This window comes from Marmota monax, unplaced genomic scaffold, assembly GCF_021218885.2.
Source record: "Marmota monax isolate L192 unplaced genomic scaffold, Marmota_monax_Labrador192_F-V1.1 WCK01_AAM20220418_F8-fsc00031, whole genome shotgun sequence".
Classification (NCBI taxonomy): domain Eukaryota; kingdom Metazoa; phylum Chordata; class Mammalia; order Rodentia; family Sciuridae; genus Marmota; species Marmota monax.
Window position 1 is genome coordinate 17,969,308 of NW_026695197.1, and position 16,787 is coordinate 17,986,094.

Sequence of the window (16,787 nt, forward strand, 5' to 3'; positions counted from 1 at the left end):
AGGTTTCCTGCTGGGCGCAGTGGAGCACATCTGTAATCCCAGCGGCTTGGGAGGCTGAGGCAGGAAGATTGAAAGTTCAAAGCCAGCCTCAGCAATTTACCAAGGCCCTGAGCAACTCAGTGAACCTCTGTCTTTAAATAAAATACAAAATAGGGCTGGGGATGTGGCTCAGTGATTGAGTGCCTCTGAGTTCAATCCCCAGTACCCACCCCTGGGTCCCCCCCCAAAAGAAGTTTTCTTAACCCGTGCCTAAAAATCCAGAGGGAATATAAGGAAATGTTGACTCTACTCAAAAAAAAAAAAAAAATGATGTGACAAGCCCTGTAGGTAAAGTCACAGGTAAGTGATAACCTAGGAGACTGGGAGAACTATTTGCCGTATACATCCTAGATGAAGGGTTAATGATAGTAGTACATGAAAGTCTCCTAAAGGAACTGCACCCAATACAAAGTGGGAAAAAGACATGAACAGACAATTTACAAAAAGAGATGTTAAAAATGAAAAATGACCCTTAGATCATGAAAAAAAAAGTTCAACTTTTACTTGTAAGAGAAACAAAATTACAATTACCCTTAGATACTAGTTTATGTCCAGGAGATTGGCAGGAATCCCACAACTCCATGGTACCTTCTGTTGGTGGGGTTGTGGGCAAACAGGCAGAAATACAAACTGGCCCAGTCCAAGGAGGGGGATGTGTATCAAAGCTACACACACGTGTATTCTTCAACTCAACAATCCTATTCTTAGAAATTTGTCCTAAAGCACAAGAGACACAATTTTTCCAAGCACAAGAAGCACATGCATCAGCATTACAGCATTATTTGTAATTGCAAACTATAGGGAACTATCTACGGTGGTCATACATAGGAAAGCAGTTGAATAAATCAGAATGTACAGACAGCGGAATATTATACAGATGTGAAAAAGACCAAGGAAGAGCTCCACAAACTGGTACAAAGTTATTTCCATGAGATACTATTCAATGCAAAGAGTATGAAAAAGAAGCATATAGAATATGGGACGTTTTCTGTAAGAAAGAAGAGAAAACATGAAAACTTATAGTTTGGCTTGTTTTAACAAAAAGCAATAGGATTGTTGTTGAGAGCCACAGCCGAAGGGGCCCCAGCAAACTTCCAGCTGCCCGCTGATGATTGGCTCACAGCGGCCCCAGCAACATCTAGCTGATTGGCTCCTCTGCAGTGATGCTCATTGGGCTGTTTCCCTGCCCTTTCAGACCACGGAGCTGCTCATTGGGGGACTTTTTTGGCTCTGCCCACATGATCCAGCCAATCGGCCTCAAGAGCAGGAGGATTGTGGGAGGTGGAGAGAAGCTTGTGTGGGAGAGAGAGGCTTGTGGAAAGCCGGTGGTGGCAGTTGAGGCTCTGAGGGTTTTTCCTGAGAGGCTGTTTTGTTTGGTGTGTGTGGTTCTAAAAATAAAGTTAGTTTCTTTTGACAAGTGGCTCCTGATTGTGCCCAGCCAGACTGCGGCAGATTGTAAGTAGAAAACCATGCAGTTGGTAACTTACAGGGGGTGGGACACAGGAGAGCGTGACATGTCTCCAAGTATATCTTTTTGTGTACTTTTGGCTTTGAAAAGTGTGTTCTACCCATTTAAAAATTTAAATGAAATAAAACCAATAAAAATAGAAAGGGAAAAATCCTGCAAATTGAAAAGAGAAAAAAAGGACCAAACTCTATTTCAAATAAATACCAAATGACACTGAAGAGTCAAAAAAAAAAAAAGATGGAAGGAAAGAAGATGAACCCAAGGAGTTCCTGAACACGGCAGCTGGGATAGAGGGAGTGGGGGAGGTGTGCTGAGGGTTTGGGGAGCCCAGGTTTCACTTTGGAAGGACACAAAATAAGAGATGGAGAAGGCAGGAACAACCCTGAAGAAACGAATTGGAATTGGAGGCATCAGTGTGGACTCGGGATTTCTAACATGGGAACATGAGTGGACATGCACATCAGCATGTGGGTGTTACACACATGTTGGTACCTGCATGGGAGTTATGGATGGAACTGAATAGGTAAATGGGCACATGTGCAGTTCATGGTCTGTCCCTTCAATGGGCCAAGAAATAAAGATGCCCAGCGGATCTTGGCATTGAATCCATTTCCCACTATAAAGAAATCAGAGCTCCTCAGAGAAATGGCTGATTCCTGCACTAGAGCAGGGCAGGCAGGAGATGAGCCTGGGGCTTCGAGGGCCAGAGAACAAGAGCAACGTGTCTAGATAGGAATGGCAGCATAGCAACACCCAGTGTGAGTAGGCTGCAAGGAGCTCCCACCCTTCAAACCTGAGACAATGCAAGCACCAAGATAAGTTCAGTGAGAAATAACAGATCATCAGAAAAACAGGAAGCCATCAGTTAGTAAGATAATAAATAGACAAATAATACATTCTACTGCCCACAGTAGAAGGCCAAGGGCCAACTGGTACACAGGGAGCCAGCACAGGGGTCAGAAAAGCAACTTCACCACCATCACGTTAACGACCCAGTGAGACGAGAGCCATCATCAGATGCATACTGGGTAAATGCATGAGGAGCAGGGGAACTGTGTGCCTCGACAGGGCTCCCCACAGACTGCTTCCCAGTTCCAAGGAGAAAAAAGCCGTTGTTGTACCATGGAGAAAGCAGACAACACCTGGGAGATGAAGATCAACCCCACCAGCTGGTTGTCGTGGCACATGCCTGTGATCCCAGTGGCTAGGGAGGCTGAGGGAGGCAGGAGGATCTGCAACTTGGTGAGGCTACAAGCAAGTAGGAAGACCCTGTCTCAAAGTGAAAAATCAAAAGGGCTGGGGGTGTGGCTCAGTGGTTAGGCACTGTTGGGTTCAATCCCTGGTACAAAACAGACAGAAAGAAAGATGGAAGGAAGGAAAAAAGGAAAGGAGGGAGGGAGGGAGGAAAAAAAATTAACCAATGAAGACTGGTGAGAGCCTCCAGGTGTGGTTCCCAGAGAAGGTCCAAGAAAGCCTATGCAGGATTCTGACCAAGAACACATAATCCGGACCCCATCATAAGGCAACATTAGACAAACTTAAAATGGGAGCATTTGATTAAAAATAAAAGGGAGGGGCATTGCATTTTTCAAAGATGTCCATGTTTTGAAAGGTTAAGAAAGGCTGTGGAAATGTTCCAGATTAGAGGCCAAGGAGACAGAACTCAACGCAATACCCAGCCCTCCAAGGGATCCTGTGTTGGAGGGAGAAACGCTGTCAAGAACATCCTGAGGTGACCTGGCAAAGTTGGAACAAAAATTGTAAATTAGGTAAAAGTGGTGTATTCATATTAAATTCACTGACCAATCAGGGAATGTGCCCTAAGTTTGGGAAACTCATGCTGAGGTGTTTAGGGGTGTCAGGCCATGATGAGAGCAACTTACTCTCAAATGACGAGAGAGAGAGAGAGAGAGAGAGAGAGAGAGAGAGAGAGAGAGAGAGAGAGAGAGGCATGTGTGCACTCAAGAGCACATACCTGAGTGAACCATGGAACCCAGATGATCAAGACACTCAGGAGACATTTTAACCCACCCTCCACTCTGGCTTCTGGTCAAATCAACCCGCGGGGCCTCCACCTGGAGGCTACAGAGGCCCAGGGCGGGGTGTTTAATATCTTGTCTTCCTTTCCTCAGAGATGCCTCAGGCTGGCTGTGTCCCTGGACCAGCAATCACAGCGAGGTCAGGTGGCCCTCATCCCACCCTCCCTGTCCCTGCTCTCAGCAGCCTCCTGTCGTGGCCCCTTCAGTCCCATGGTGGGACAGCTCCCTAGCATTAAAGCCCTAGGTGCTGCACTGGGTCTCCTGAGCCCCCCAAGCCTGGGCTTTTGCACCAGCTCCTTCCACATGGCCCAGGGAATGTGCCACTTGGGTCTTGCAGGCCCCTTGCTCCTGCCAGCCCTCCCGGTGGACGTGCTTGGGTCTGGTGGTGCTGGAGGCTGGTGCTGGAGGCCCTGCATTCCGCGCGTGCGCAGCGAGGGTCAGCTGCAGAGCCTTGTGTGCTGCAGAACAAGAGCCTGGCGCGCTGCTCCGTGTCCCCATTTGATGTCATCTTTTCCTAAGTTACTGTTACAAGAAGGGAATGAAAAGCGAGAAGAGTCGTGGAGGAAGGCCTTTCTTCCTGGCGAAACCCTTTGTTGGGAACCCTTCAGGAGCCCGATTCAACGAGCGGAGCATGTGGCCTTGCATGGTCCTCAAAATGAGTTCCGAGCGACACTCGGGCTCCTCATTATTCATTCTATCAAAATCAAGATATTAGCTCAGCCTGCCGCGTCGTCAGGGCGGGCCCTCTGATGCATTATCTGCTTCAAAGCAGAGAAGGCCTTTCATGCCAGGCCTGTCAAGTCCATTCTGTCCCCTGCCCCGTGTCGCAGACACGGGCAGGCTCGGGACAAAGCAGCACAGCCAACGTGGGGCCCGCTGCTGCCTCTGCCTCGTTGGCACCCTGCGCTGGAGTCCCCGAGGGTGGCCTTGGAGCAGAGGGGAGGGCCCCGTCTGACCCCAGGAGGGGGGTCTCTCTCCTCCAGGACCACAACTGATTTTGAAGTGGGTGGAGGGGTGATGGCCAGGGACCCTGAGACTGAAAAATCAAAACTGCCTGGCTTCCGTGCTGCTTTATCTCTGGATGACAAAACCTCAGTGCCAGTCGGTTCCGAGGCTCCAGCAGGACACACAATGGCTTCCTGGCGCTAGCTTCCGCTGGACGGCAGTTAATGGCGCTGCTAGGAAGACTGTTGGGCTCTTAACTTAGTGGACGCTTCGCCTCCTTGAGGCCTGTGGGTGGGCCCAGAGTCCCCAGCTGACAGACTTCCCTGAATGGCTGAGAGGGAGGAGGACCCCATGGCAGGTTCAGAGTATTGAGCGCATGTCCCTTGGGGGCTCTCCAGCTAGCTCTAGACCCCCTGTGGGAACTGTAGGTGACTGGAGGAGGCTGGGTGGACCAAAGAAGGCTTCCCAGGGGAGGTGGGGTGTGACAGAGGGGCGTTCATGGGAGAGGAGAGGGAAGGGCAGGGAGGAACTTGAGTGACCTGCTCAGGACCAGGCATCTGCCAGGGGACAGGTCAGAGGTGGGGCTGGAGGGAGCTAGACTGCAGGCAGGTATTTCTTCTTCCTGTTGTTTCCTAAATTCAATATTAATTTCCCAAGAAAGACCCGTCTTGTTGATCAATGTTGATTTCCCCAGCACACCTGTTCATATTCCAGATGAAAATGTGTTATAAGACCACTCCATTTGGCTGGTGATTACCATGGCAATCAGGCGCTCACTGACAGGACAGTGCTGCCCCTGAAGACAAGATTCTGCAGAGGGCAGCGAGGCAGGCAGGCTGGGGCTTGGGATGTGTTCTTCCCTGGGGAAGTCTCGGCAGGTGGCACAGTCCCAAGGCCTGGGGGCTTTGCAGGAAGAGGGGGCTGGGTCAGATGCGGGACAAGTAAGGGGCAGGCAGGTCCTGCATATGTTGGTGCTCCAGCGTCTGTAGAACTGGGACAGCTTTGCAGGATCCCGTACAAGAAAGCATCTGAGCCATCAGGCCCCCCAGGTCAGGCACCTTGGCTAGAAGACCATTCAACCTCCCCCTTGGGCCAGAAACCACCTCTAATGACTCCTGGGACATTATAAAGATGTGATTATTATAGCTTCGTTCCATCATAGGATTCTGGGTTAGGCTCCAGTGGAAGCCCAGGCCGCTTGAAGTTTATTATTTAATCCTGATATAGTCTGTTTTGTTTTCAAGACCTCCAACCAAGCTGACATTTCAGCTTCAGATCCCAGCTCCACAATTTACTGGCTATGTGACCTTGGGTGAATTACTGGGCTTCTCTGGTCCCTTTCCCTTATAAAAGGCGGATACTCAAAGTTGCTAATGCACACAATTGTTTTTAGAATGAAGTGAATTAATACATGCAAAACAGAACAGTACCTGTCAGAGTAAGTGCTCAGAAAGGCTGGTCACTGATGTCCTTGAATCACCCCTGCACAAGTGTCATAGGGGAGGGAACTGAGGGCAGGCCACAAGACAAATGGATAGCCGGACTGTACCAGACAGGACTTGCCGTCCGGGCACTGCTCTCTAACATTATGGAAACCTTTCTTTTGATGAAGAATTGCATGGAATTGGAGAGGAAAATAAGAAGAAAAGAGACCTCATGGGAACCAGCATTTCGACACCCACAAGACCCACCAGGGATGCAGCAGAGCCTCCCTCTCAGTGCACGGGGGCAAGGAGAACAGAGGGTACAGCCAGTATCTTTGACTTCACCCAAGCACCATGTCACCTCATTCTCTTGATAGACCTGTGCCACCCTCTCTGAACGAAGAGGACACCAGGGTCCCAGTGGCCCAAAGCTGCATGGTAATAATGGTGGACAGCCTGGGACTAGGCCCTCTCTCTGCCTCCCCACTCACAGCCCCTTCACAAAGATGTCAGTCAGCTTGCTGGCTTCTGGCTGACTTGTTGACAACAACAGCTAGGACCTGGTCCACCTTCTTAAGCCCAGTTACCCCTTTAGTCTAAAAGAAGCCCTGGAAGCTCAGATAGGGGATCAGAGCCTCAGAGCAAGCACACCCTAAAAAGGAGAAGACATCTAGAGTATTTGGTTGTTCCCACAACGTCCCAGACGCAGTAAATGTCTTAGTAACAGTCACGGCTGCACCGATTACCACTGCTGTTCTAGGCCCAGTGCCACCCTCTCATTTTCATATAATGACATTTGTCATCAAGGGGCTTATTTTACACTGTACCAGGCACCATATCATGCAAATCTGTCGGGGAGTCATGGGCTCTGTATTACACAACCTGCCCCACCAGAGGCAGTGACAGGCCATTATTTTGTGTCCTGCAAACTCTGCAGTGATAAGGAAACTCTACCAATTTGATGCTTTATCGGGTTGCAGGTTGAGGAAAGATACTATTTCAATCAAGATAATGATTCTATTTCTCAGACGGAAATGAGATTTTTTTTCATGGCCTCATGGGGGTGCCACCAAAATCCGTCTTGGGGCTGGAATAGGCCGTGTGCAAATTCAAGGATTTCTTGCAGCCAGAGAGAGAGCATCAACACGAAGGAGAACTGGAAAAGACAGCTCGTTTGCAAGAGCAAAACATACACACCAGGCCTACACGACCACAAAATAAGTTCTATTTGGATATTTTTTGGCATTAGACAAAACCCAGGAGGCCAAAATGCAGCAGGTAAGTGGGCATTGTGTGCGCTGGGTGGCCTGGGGCATGCTGGATGGTCTAGAGAGGCTAAGGATGATCACAGAGATGCACAGGCCAGACCCAGCTGTGACAGGACCTCGGAAGTCTTCTACGCCTGCCTGTCACGTAGATAGGTTCCTGTACAGCTTTGTTGACAGATGACCTAGCTACCGTTTCAACGCCTCCCACCACAGGATGCTCACTCATTCCGTCACTGACCAGATCCTATGCGGAGAAAGCGCCTCCAAATTATGTCAAGTCACCTCATCAAAGGAAAGCACAGTGAGAATTCCCGAGGCGCTCACACGCAGTGGATCTAAATATACTCAGGAAACTGAAAACACGTTTCAGTAAGTCATTAAACAAAGTGCGAATGGCAGCAGATAATAAGTGCAGCAAGACCTCAATAATTTGCACTAAATAGAGCATTTAGTGAAACTTTAAATTATTTTCAAGATTGCAGAATTCCAAGGGCTGCAATACAGAATCCTCAAACTATGTGTGATTTGCTTTAAATAATACTTATTATTTGCAATCAGAAACAATGATAGCTTGCAATTCTTATCACTTATTAAGCAGTTTGGAAATGTGTGCAAAATTGCTCAACACTTTAAATCTTCCACGGTGGGTTGACCAGACTATGAACTGCTCTCCTTCCAAAAAAGGGCCACATTCCAGCTCATCCCTTTCTGGAGTAACCCCAACTGCTGATTCTTGAGACCCAAAAGTATCTTTCAGTACAACATGAGATTCACTAAAACTTGGATATCTAAACCACACTGTCATTGTGAGCATACAAGAGATGGGCAGGGGACTTTCTACTGGAGATCTTTTGGTACTTTTGAAATTAGAACCACAAGAGTATAATACCTATTAAGAATGAAATTCCAATAAAATTCAATTTTTAAAAAATCACACATTATGAATTTTTTTCTTCTTCTTCTTTTACATCATGAATACATATAATTTTTGTCAATGGTACCTCAATAAGGCATTATGAATTTCTGTTTTAATACCTGTACCTCTAAATGCAAACCTAACTGCAGTGAGAATTACTGCCAGGTCAGAGGAGCGTGACATGTGGCTGTCCTCACACTAGAGACACTCATGAGAACAACAGGAGATGCAACTGTTGGGCACCCCTTACCAGCTGCTGAGAGCATGGCCCGTGGCTTTCACCGTGACAGTCTCTGGATTTGCTGCTATTCGCTGACACGATGCCATGGAGCCTATACCCCCAGCAACACTCTGGAGGCAGCTGATGGCGAATGGGCTACACAAGCCCTGACCCTTGTCTCCAAACCAGATGTCACCACAGTGTCATATGTGTGAATGGAGCCGAGGACCCTCGCCCTGAGAGCTCATTCTCACTCGGGGCCTCCTTCTTTTTCCTGCCTCCCCCTCTCCAACAGTGCTTCCTAAGAGCTTTCCCAAGAGAGTTCCATGCACCCAAAACCTACTTAAGCTATGCTTCTGGGGAGCCCCAACTCAGCAGTCACCAATGGTTCCAAATGAAGCCCTCTCTTGTCGACAGAAAGCATCCCTGGTGTTAGAAGCACACAGAGCCTTCTGTTTTGAGGGCAAAACCTTCCCCACCCTGCCAAAGACCATCCGTCTGACATGTACGGCCCAGGAAAGCCAGCGACCCAAAATGCTGGCCTCCAGGACAGAATTCCTACAGCAGGAATAGACAACACTCACTCTTCCTGTCCAGGACGAAGGCACAGAAGGCAGGGCCACGCCTGGAAGGGCCTGCTCCTTAATTAGAGATCTACTCATGGACAGTGTGGACTTCTCAGCTCTGTCACTCACGAGCTCAGTGAATATTTAGTGACTCCAAGCCCAGTGTCCTGAATCTCCAAAATAAGAATACCGAATAGAGCCTTTGTACAGCTCCTAGGCAGCAAGACCTGCACGTGTGCTACAGATTGGTAACTCTGTGGAAATACCGGTTGCTGGTACTGGGATTCAGAATTAGCACAAAACAAATAAGGAATTAATTTTGGCTAAATAAATAAATCCCTGCTGCCCTTCGTCCTGGGTACCAAAAGCTCTGGGGAAGGGCAAGGGGACAGCTGGGAACACTATCTTTGTGACTATCCACCTGTAGCTCAGGGAATGACTCCACCACTGGTCTCATAAAGTGCTGGTGGCCCTCAGGTGCTGCTGTTTGGAGGAGGCTCTCTCTCTCTCTCTCTCTCTCCCAGGGAAGATTCCTAATACAGAATTTCTTGTAATCTATCCAGTGTATTGATCTCAAGTACAACTTCAAGTTTGGTGGAAAATCCATGCAGCCGTTCCCACATGCAGCAGCAGACAAATGGGCAGAAATTTAATTGTATTTACAGAGGCGAGGGATTCTTTATTGCATTCTGGTTCTTTGCATCTGGACCGTTCATGAAGCTATTCCAGACCTTCAGCTCCTGACCAACCTCCCAGCCCTGCAGACCCAGGCCTGTGCTGCACTCCCTGCAGGCCCAACCAGGTCCCAGGAGGGGCCTCTGGCCCTGGTCCTCCTCCTTGGAAAGGCCTGCCTCCTCCACCCCGGGTCAAATGTCTCCTTCCCCAGGAAATCTTCCCTCCTCGCCCCCCAGCACCAGTTGGTTGGTCTGTACCAGAGGAGGCCCATGCACCCTTCCAGAGAGCTCTTTATTTGTCCCACATGTAGATGTCTTCTCTTTCCACACTGGGAGCCCCTCCAAAACACAGCCTAGGCCTGCTGGCTCTCGTGGCCTGCTCAGAGACTGCAGGTAATGCCTGGCCCCAGGTGACTAAGGCTCTCAGGCTGGTGGGGGGATTGTACATATGTCTACTCTTAGTTTAAGATGCTATAACATGGCCTAGATGAGGATTTACTGTTCTAAATAGCAGCCAACTTAGCACTGTGTGAAAGCACGCCTTTCTTTTCCCCAGAGGAGTCCTGCTCTGCCCACTCACCCATCTGCAGGCCAAGGGAGTGACTGTCTTGTGAAGCCAACAGGAATGTCCTCCACTTGGAAGACAGAGCCAGGGTTCCAAGCCTCCTCCTTCAATCTGACGCCTTATATGCCAGGGTCCAACCCACTCAACAAGAGTCACCTTCCAGAAGAACCCAAAGCCCATTCCACCCAGGTCTTGCTTCTTTTCCCTACTAGGGAAACCTGCCCACTGGCCAGGAACACTGTGAAACCACACAACCAAACGAACAAGATTCATACTCACAAGCACCAACGCCTTAGTCTTCAATTTCAGGCCACCAGCTTTTCGGCCAACCTGCTCATTTCCTGCAAAGAGAAGAAAGGGACAGAGAATCACATTAGCATCTGCTCTGGGGATCCTTCGGCGCTTTCCTGGCCGACCTCAGGCTTCTGCACCTTCTCTGCATTCCCACTCCCAGCAGCAAGCATCTTCCCTCCCTGGGAACACCATGTGCTCGCTGGGTGGGCGCCCCCACTGCCGCAGGCCTCTAGGCTCAGCCCACGCCGCCTCCTCCCGCTCCCGGCGCCGTGCCAGTCTCAGATTGACCACTGCCTCCAATTCCCTGAAGGCGCTGGGCTTCTTCCCACTCCGGAGTGAGGCCTCCACTTGTGTAGCATGGGGTTGCCTAGCAACCCTGCGCGCGCTCCGAAGGCCCTCCTAAATTGGACCTCACAGCACAGGGCATCTCCTTGTACAGCTGCCTGCATCTTAACAATCTGGCCCTGAATAATAACACAATGGTAATTGCATTCGTGGACCCCCAAACTACATTTAAATAATGTTCAAGAGCTGACACCAACCAACAAAGGCCAGAAAATGCATCTCGGAGGTTGACGATGAGGCCAGGCGGGAACGCTTGGTGCGGGAGGGAGTTGACACCAAAGACTTGAGTTAATGACAATGCCAACCTGCACGGCGACTTCTCCTGCCTTCTGCCGGAGTGTGTCACCGTTTCAATGTGTAGTAATGTGAGTTTGGGCAATTAATGTGCAGAAGTAGTGACGTTCGGAGACAGGATGCCCTTTAGCTCTGCTGACACACGCGTGCATTTTTGGAGGGAGCTGGGGAGGGGAAGATGGTGGATGGGAAGGAGAACTCTGCCTGAGTGATTTTTCTTGGCTTTTAGGATCGTGGCTAAATACATTTAGAAGGGGAGGGAAAGGACTCATCAAGCAAGAGTTCAAAGCACTTGCTACTTCAGTGAGGGACCAATGCAAAGTGACTGATGTATTTTAGGATAAGAAGTGAAGGCTAAGGGGTCTTGGCACAGGCTCCAGCATAGAGTGAGGGGGCTCAGCATGGCATAGGGAAGGTGGCGTGCATGACGGACCTGCCTTCAGTCTGTGGCCCTGGCAGAGAAGAATGTGCACCTCTGCTCAGGTGCAAAAGTCTAACGCAGGCGCAATAGCCAGATGGCAACCTGCTCCTTGTGGAGTGACAGCAGGGGCCAGGGGATCAGGCCTCAGCATTTGAAAGTCTGGAGCTTTTTTTTTTTTTTTTAGTTCAAAAACCTCCCATCAGGCACTCACACCGACATTCAAACACACACATCCACCCAAAGCATTATTTACGACAGCCCAAAGGACCAGGAAAACCAGCGTCCGTCAGAAACTGAACAGGTAAACCAAATGTGGTACATACATAGGAGGGAACATTATTTGACCTAAAAAAAAAAAAAGAAGAAGGAAATTCTGACACATGCTACACCATGAATGAACCACCAGGATAGAATGTTGAGTGAAATAAGCCAGTCACAAAAAGGCGCCCTGTATGATTGCAATTTTAGGAGTCCAATTGGTAGAGACAGAAGTGGAAAGGTGGTTGCAGGGGGCTAGGGGTGGGGGTGGCGGTTAGTGTTGAATGAGAGAGTTCCAGTTGGGCTACATGGAAAGTTCTGGAAATGGGCAATGGCAATGGTGGCACAGCAATGCGAATGTATTTAACACTAGTGAACTGCACACTAAAAATGGCCAAAGTGGTAAATCTTATGTTATATATATTCTACCTCAATTTTTAAAAATCCCCTTGCAACAACAGCACAACGGGCACAGCATGTCCCTAAGAAACTTCTGTCCTCTTCATCTTGGAAATCAAGAGCAGACAGGGTCACTCACAAGCTTAGACGGAAAGACGGTCACCAGGACTAAAGGACACACGGCAATGTATGCAATACACAATTAAGCACTTACAGATTTCATTAGTTTGGAAAGGTCATTAGTGCCAATAGCTTCTTTGAGTGAGGTTGAACAAACTGCAAGGGTAATTTGTTTTTGGCCAGGGAAACCTGTGGCTCGTAAGCACTGGGGTCGGAGCATTGAGAGACAGGATTCTCTGAAGTCTAGACACCATCACCCTCTAGAACCTGGCTTCCTTCCAGGGAGAGTACTCTCTGCATGTCCCCAACCAATTTCCTCTCCACATGGGCTCGTGGGCCCCAATGATACCCTCAGTCTTACCCTTTGCTCACCCTCTGCTCCCTTTCTGGGCAATCTGACCCAATCCTTCTCTTCTGGGCTCACATCAAATCTCACATCTCACGGACTTTCCGGATCCCCCAACATTTCTTTCTCTGAATGCCGTAGCCTGCAACCTAGCCCTTGCTTAGGTACTATCTTAGGTCCATGGACTGTCACTCTCACCTCTTGTGTGCCAAGGCTGAACGCAAGGTGGGCTGCTCGGCTGCCTTGCCTGCTTTCCCTGGGAATATGCTGAGCACAGCTCCCTTGCCCAGGCTACAAAGCACATCTGCTGGCTGCAGAGCCCTGGAGCTAAATATTCCAGGCAGGCTTGCTGTTCCCTCCAGCCATTTAGAGGTGCAACTCAATGTGTGCAATAAACAATGAGCATTTACAGATTTTATTAATTTGGAAAGGTCATTAGAACTAACAACTTCTCTGAGTGAGAGTGAATAAATAGCATGGGTAATTTTTTCAGTGTCCTGGATTTTTTTTCCCTTGGAATAATGTGCTTTAAGTCTCAAAAAATAGTGTTGCCAATAAAAAAAGAAGAAGAAGAAGGAAAAAAAAAAAGGCCTGGGAGGAACCCAGCAAGAGCTCTGAACAAGCCTTGCTTCTCTCTCTTCCCATCTGTAAATGGGGACATGATCTCAGAGATCTTTCCAGCTCAAACAAATAACAAATTTGCAGTTGGAAGCAGCTAGCAAGACTTCCAAGGTCACATGGCCCTCGACCCCCACCATCTTACCAGGTGCTGGGCACCACTGTGCCTCTGGGTAGACGAGGCGCCAGGCACACTCTCAGCCAGGACAAGGTTCTCAATCACTCCAGGGGCCTTCCCAGACACTGACCTGGGCACTGGCAAAACCTAAGCCTGGGTTGTCTGGCTCTCGTTCCATCATTAAGGAATATTTGAGACTAATGACTTGTTTTCTCAAATCTCCAGGCATGGCTGGAAATGGGCCAAAGGGCATCATCCAGGCTCTGTCTCCCCAGCTCTTGGCTCTGTGACCAGCAGCACTGTCTGTCAAGGGCCAGCCGCTGTGGGACAGATGGTCCTGGTTCTCCCAGACAGGCGAGATTAAATGGAAGCAACATTCAAAGAGCAGGAGCCCCGGCTCCAGCCTGCTGTCCCGAGGAGAAGCAGTTGGCCCTTGACCAGACGGTGCTGTCAGCTCAGGCTTTTTCTGACATCCCTCTGTTTCCCGGTCATCATCCCCTCTTCTCTTTGCCTTGGAGGCAGTTAGACATAAAAAAGTGGAAAGCCAGGGTCTGTCGGCAAATGTGTGGCCACAAACACCCATGTCTGCACCTCTGGATGGCTTGTGGCTTTCAGGAGCAATAAAAAGACTAACAGTTGTGAATTCAAACCATGTGACTGACAGCAGCAACACCAATATCAACATTAATATGAACTAACATTTGGGGGATGCTTTATGATTAAGTATCTTCCCAGGTAGGTAGAATAGCTTCGACCCATTAATTGCCTATCTGCGAAGTCCCGGGGTCTCTGCTACTTGGTGGCAAGGCGGACGTGAGAAGCTGTGCTTCCTACCTGCAAACTCCTCCCAGGAGGGCTTACAGACAGGAAGGAGGCTTAGAGGTCTGGGGTCACCCCACTGCACCTGGGAGAAGATGAGTACATGGCAGCCACCCAGCAGGCATCTGTGACTGGGACCAGGGCTCTTCGGTGTTGAAGGGTGGCCAGCACAAGCAGATACCTGCCCTGACAATCAGTTTGGGGTCAGAGGCCCCAGGAGACTCCCTCAGGATGGCCAGATGATGGTCCCTTTGGCAAGGTCTACAGCTGGCCCTGCCACTCATCAACTCAGCAGCTGTGTGATCTTGCAAGTGATTTAACTTCTGTGCATCAGATTCTCACCAGCAAAGTAGGCACACTAATAAGACCTACCTCTAACTTCACATGGATGGAGCAAGAATTAAATCAGAAAACGGAGGACACACTTGGAACTGGGCCTCAGGTGAGCCCAGTGAGCCTAGCTTCTCCCTGGGAGGTCAGCTGCGTGCAGGGATGATCCTGACTGCTGTGCTCACTGCCAGGTCCCCAGTACCTGGCAAAGGGCCAGCACATAGTGAGCGTTGATGCTGTTCCATGGAAAGTATTTTGGGGGCTAGTGACAGCCCAGCACTGGTAGGAAGAGCTTGGTGTGATGAGTTGTCACTGTGGGCCATCCAGGCTTGGGCTTGGAGGGCCTCGGGGTTGACCAGCAGAGGGTCTCTGGTGACAGGGTGGCAGGGCTGCTCCTAGCAGAATCCTTTAGAGTCTGTGCTGGAAAGATTGCAGCTTGCTTTTTCTCTGATGTTAAATTAGTCACCTTAGGAATGCATGATGGTAGAGAAACAGGCTCACCTGCCCAAAGCCCCAAAATGGATTTGACTGCCTGTCTGGGGGGGCGGGCACACCCCTGCAGTTACAACCAGCAGGTCATTCCCCGTTACACAAGGTCCCTTCCCTGGGTTCTCATTGGCTGAGCACTGTGGGGTATAGAGCCTTCTAGGTTTGGCGGTCTCCTACTGGGTTATTTAAACCTTTAGTTGTCCTCACCTCCCTCGGTCCCCTTAAGGTGGGAAGGCCTTCTTGGGTTGAGAGCATCTTGCAGTTTATCTCTATTGGTCAGGCCAGTCCCTCCCCCTGTTTGTCAAGGGGCTGTGAATTGCTGGTCACTTTCCACTCTAACTCTCCCCTCCTGCTCCTCTTCTTACCTCCCCATTTTACATTTAAGGCCAAACACTGGATTCTGAAAATGGACCACCAGACTTTATTTCTCACAGTGAGTCACTTTGGAAGACAGCGAGGTGGAGCCTTCCAAGGCTAAACACGGGCTTATTGTACAATCTAGAAGCATGCTCAGAGATTGGCTCAAATGGACTGAAAATTCATGTCCATGTTTAAAACAAAAAATCCATGCAGATATTTATGGCAGTTTTATTTATGTTTTTTTTGTTGTTGTTGTTGTTTTGGGGGGTGGGTACCAGGAATTGAACTCAGGGGCACTCGACCAAAACGCCACATACCCAGACTATTTTGTATTTTATTTAGAGACAGGGTCTCACTGAGTTGCTTAGTGCCTCACTTTTGCTGAGGCTGGCTTTGAACTCCTGATCCTCCTGCCTCAGCCTCCCATGCCACTGGGATTATAGGTGTGCACCACGGTGCCCGGCAGCAGTTTTATTTATAATTGTCCCAAACTGGAAGCAACCAACATGCACTCTCAATAGATGAATGGATAAACAAATGGTAGTATATCCAGATAACAGAATATTATTCAGTGATAAAAAACAATCTGTTCTCTTCTCAGTGAGAAGACACAGAGGAATCTTAGAAGCATACTGCTAAGTGAAAGAAGCCAGTCTGAAAAGCTACCTAGTCTATGATTCCAACTATGTAACATTCTAGAAAAGGCAAAACTATGGATACAATATAAAGATTGGTAGTTACCAGGAGTCAAGGGGTGAAAGGTGAATACGTACACAATAGGGAACTACGCGCGGGGCTGAGACTCTAGAGACAACTGAAAGACGAATGTGGAGACCTGTGTGACATGCTAATGGTGGATACGTGTCCTTGCACATTTGTCAAAACCCATAGAACACAGAACACAAAGGTGAACTCTAATGTGAAACCCCAGTGTGAACAACGACTCCCCAACATTAGTTTATCCAGTGTATCAAAGACACCAAACCTGGGAGACATAAGATAATAACCCAGGAACCTGGAGGCGTAAGGAGAGAGGGGTGTATGGGTCCCCCTGATCTTTTTGCTCCCTTTTCCTGCAAGCCAAGAACTGCCCCTCACTGGATGGGTAGGGGGCTTGGGTGAAGCCCAGCTGATGTCTGTAGAGAATGAACTGGGGTCTAAACCATCCCTCTTAGTCTACCAGAGCATGAGGCCAGTTTGGTCTGGTCTGATTGAGAGAGAGAGGAAAAAAAAAAAAAAAGGAGTGTGTGTGTGTGTGTCCAGGGACATGCTCTTCTAAGGCAACTGAATCCTCCTTCAGTCATTGCTTTGGGGTGATGATGGCCCCTTGGAAGTCCGAGTTTCTGTGACCTTGGCCTAGATCTTAAAATAGCCCTGAGAAAGGGGAAGGCTGAGCCCAGAGCCAAGGTCAACAGTAGAGCCTGGGCCAGGGGAGAGGAGAGGAGGGGAGAA

At 49.1% G+C, this 16,787-nt stretch overlaps 1 protein-coding gene across 2 annotated transcripts in view; it reads right to left on the reverse strand.

Moving 5' to 3' along the window:
- Window positions 1-16,787, reverse strand: part of Zbtb7c (zinc finger and BTB domain containing 7C) — a 323,330-nt gene that overhangs the window by 129,009 nt on the left and 177,534 nt on the right. For both annotated transcript variants that reach the window (XM_046428418.2, XM_046428420.2), the window contains exon 3: window positions 10,404-10,465. The gene's annotated coding sequence lies outside the window, so the exon portion shown is untranslated. The remainder of the gene's footprint in view (window positions 1-10,403; window positions 10,466-16,787) is intronic.